Genomic DNA, 4,058 nt, shown 5'->3' on the forward strand with positions numbered 1-4,058 from the left:
TAAACATGCATATCGCTGCACACTCTTGCCTTCGCGATGCTTGTTCGATAAAGCTATGCCTTGACAGAGGAGGAGGAGGAGGAGGAGGCTGAGGTGGTAGGGGAGGAGGAGGAGGAGGAGGAAGAGCAGGAGGTAGAGGAGGTGTCGTATAGTCTCCTTCAAGATAGTAGATGAGAGGTTAGGTTAGCGAATTCACTAATGTTTAATGATGATAGCTAACGGAATTTCAAATTATCCGTCACCACAATTCAAAGGGGTAGCAGCACGGTGCTCTGTTGATTAAAGATGGGATCTAGATAGAATTTCAAATTGCCGCCACCACATGTTAAATGTATGTAGCTAGAGATAGCAGCACGATACTCTGTTGAATAAAGATGGTGGATGATAGCTAACGGAAGTTTTTTCAAATTATCCGCCACCGCATTTTAAATGTATGTAGCTAAAGATAGCAGTACGATGCTTTGTTGATTAAGATGACGGATGACAAGTATCAGAACTTTTCAAATTGAACGCTACTACAGAGAGCAGCACGGCGCTCTGTAGATTAAAGATGGCGGATGACAGCTGACGAAATTACCCGCATGATAGCAGCACAGTGCTCTATTGATTAAAGATGGCGGATGATAGCTGTCAAAAAGCACGTGGCTTTGTTTACTAAACAAGAGCACGTGAAATTTGCCGCCACCACATTTCAAAGGTATCTAGCTAAAGATGGCAGCACGGTGCTCTCTTGATTAAAGATGGCGGATGACAGCTAACAGAACTTTTCAAATTGCTCGCTACTACAGAGAGCAGCACGGCGCTCTGTGGATTAAAGATGGCGGATGACAGCTGACGAAATTACCCGCATGATAGCAGCACAGTGCTCTATTGATTAAAGATGGCGGATGATAGCTGTCAAAAAAGCACGTGGCTTTGTTTCCAAACAAGAGCACATGGAATTTGCCGCCACCACATTTCAAAGGTATCTAGCTAAAGAGTACAGCACTGAGGTTTGTGATGCAAGATGGCGGATGACAGCTGTCAAAACGCACGTGAGTTTGTAAGGCATGTGGAATTTGCCACCGGCACAAAGAGGGCAGCACGGTGCTCTCTGGCGGTTGACAGCTGTCAGAAAAGCACATGGGTTTGTTTCCAAACAAGAGCGTGTAGAATTTACCACCACCACATAGAGGGCAGCACGTTGCTCTCTGGATTAAAGATGGCGGATGATAGCTGACAAAAAAGCGCATAGGTTTGTTTCCAAACAAGAGCATAAAGAATTTTTCAAATAGCCGCCACTACATGTCAAAGGTATCTAGCTAAAGAGTGCACCACTGAGGTTTGCGATGCAAGATGGCGGAAGACAGCTGTGACGTACCATATTTCAAAGGTAAGTAGCTAAAGAGGGCAGCACGGTGCTGTCTAGATTAAAGATGGCGGATGACAGCTGTCAAAATAGCACGTGGCTTTGTTTCCAAGCAAGAGCATAAAGAATTTTTCAAATTGCCGCCACTACATTTCAAAGGTATCTAGCTAAAGAGTGCAGCACTGAGGTTTGCGATGCAAGATGGCGGATGACAGCTGTGACGTACCACATTTCAAAGGTAAGTAGCTAAAGAGGGCAGCACGGTGCTCTCTAGATTAAAGATGGCGGATGACAGCTGTCAAAATAGCACGTGGCTTTGTTTCCAAGCAAGAGCATAAAGAATTTTTCAAATTGCCGCCACTACATTTCAAAAGTATCTAGCTAAAGAGTGCAGCACTGAGGTTTGCGATGCAAGATGGCGGATGACAGCTGTGACGTACCACATTTCAAAGGTAAGTAGCTAAAGAGGGCAGCACGGTGCTCTCTAGATTAAAGATGGCGGATGACAGCTGTCAAAAAAGCACGTGGCTTTGTTTCCAAACAAGAGCATAAAGAATTTCTCAAATTGCCGCCACTACATTTCAAAGGTATCTAGCTAAAGAGTGCAGCACCGAGGTTTGCGATGCAAGTAGGCGGATGACAGCTGTGACGTACTACATTTCAAAGGTAAGTAGCTAAAGTGGGCACCACTGTGCTCTATGGATTAAAGATGGTGGATGACAGCTGTCAAAAAAGCACGTAGATTTGTTTATCTCACGCTAGTGAGGTTAAGTTGGTAGCACTAAGGTTTAGGCCCGCCAAGATGGCAGCACTGCGGATGACAGGTGACGAATTTGCAGCTACTGCGATAAAGAGGGCAGCACAGTGCTCTGTGGTTTAAAGATGGCGGATGACAGCTGTAAAAAAAGCACGTGGCTGTCAAAAACACGTGGATTTGTTTATCTCGCGCTAGTTATTTTAAGTTGGTACCACTGAGGTTTAGGCCCGTCAAGATGGCAGTACTGAGGTTAGCGATGTGTTGTTGTCGATGATAGCTGTCAAAAAGCACGTGGCTTTGTTTACAAATTCAAATTTCCCGCGGGTGGTGGAGGAGACCTCTGGGAGGCCTCTGGCTGTGGTGGTGGTGGAGGAGGACTCTGGGAGGCCTCTGGCTGTGGTGGTGGTGGAGGTCACCTCTGGGAGCCTGCGGTGGCGCTGGCCGCCGAATCCCTGTATTATACTACTGCTGTCCACAGTACAATCAAACTCACTAGATATAACTTGCAGAAACGTTACGCGCTGTCATGTCCCAATATCCATACATACAATGAGTAGTATTATCATCCACTTACTCACATAGTGTTGAATTCCAGTTTCAAGTAGATAATGGCAATATTACCGCTCATCACATCGGCACGTCAATAAGGCAGAGTCCAACAGTAAAATGCCTAATTCACAAAATGTTACATGTGCGAATAGTGCACACAATTTAATAAGTGTTGTGTAGACAGTTGATAGGCCAAACTATAATACATAACTAGCGTATTTAGTTTAATAACGCTTCAACATGTTGTCATAAGACAGCCATCTGTGCCATTCTTTGGTTCGCACAGACTCTAAAGCCAAGTAGAGACCACCCACCAGGCATTGAACTGTCGTAGAGTGGTTCCTTAAAGTTGCAGCAATTGACTAAAGATGTTAAATAGTTGTGGTTAGTTCTGCTAGTGCAAAGTTAAATGTAAATAGCTTCAGAGAATGATATACAGATTCTTTCTTCACAACACCATCTATTGCTTTAGTTTGCTACTATGGGTTGAAGGCATGTAATGAGGTTTTTGGGGCACAGTGAATAACCATGAATGTTTAGTTGTTTTTCAGTAAACCTTTTTCAGTGCTGTTGTGTGAAGACGTTATTGGTGAGTGTAGCATTTTTGTTTGAAAATCAAGGGGTCTAGTACTAAAATCTGCCAAATATGTTATTGTTCATTTTATCATTTAAAATCTTGATAAATCCCATTTTGGTTCCATATTGACTTAAATGTTAAATGAATTTTTTTCGTATACAAGGAAGATAGATTTGTCCACCTTTATCAGTAGTTCATAGTTATAAAATTATTTAAAATTTCAAATTGTAGTATATGTTTCTGTCAATGTATGACCTCCTTCAGCTACAGATACAATGAGCTTTACATAAAAACATAACGTTTGCATGAAAATCACATATTAGATAAACATTAAAAATTATGAGGAACATATTATTGATAGGTCAATGAATGATATGTCTTTATGTAATGCTTGTGTGGGTTTCAGAAAATGGTTTTACCCGTAAAAATTGCAGCTCTTAAGTACATTAAAAGTGAATTATATGGTTAGCATGACACTTAAAAAACTTGATTTTTGCGAAGTGTAGACGTAAATGGTTAAAATACTGAAAAAAGAACATTTAAAACATTTATAGCTTCAGTGACTGTTTTGATTTATTCTTAAAGAATGTTTGATTGAAATGTTTAACAGAAAAACTATTTTATTCTTATCAATTTAAAAAAAAAATTAATTTGTCATTATCATAACACATTTGTGAAGTCCAGTGAGTTTTTAATTTGTTATTCAAAAATGTTAACCTCAAAGCTGTATTGAAGATCATTCATATTCATATTTATGTAAAGATTGAATCCTATCTTGAAAATAACTTAGGCCTATTTCTAGAAACTAAGTAAGTATGAAGGACAAA

This window comes from Anabrus simplex, chromosome 2 (assembly GCF_040414725.1).
Source record: "Anabrus simplex isolate iqAnaSimp1 chromosome 2, ASM4041472v1, whole genome shotgun sequence".
NCBI classification, from domain to species: domain Eukaryota; kingdom Metazoa; phylum Arthropoda; class Insecta; order Orthoptera; family Tettigoniidae; genus Anabrus; species Anabrus simplex.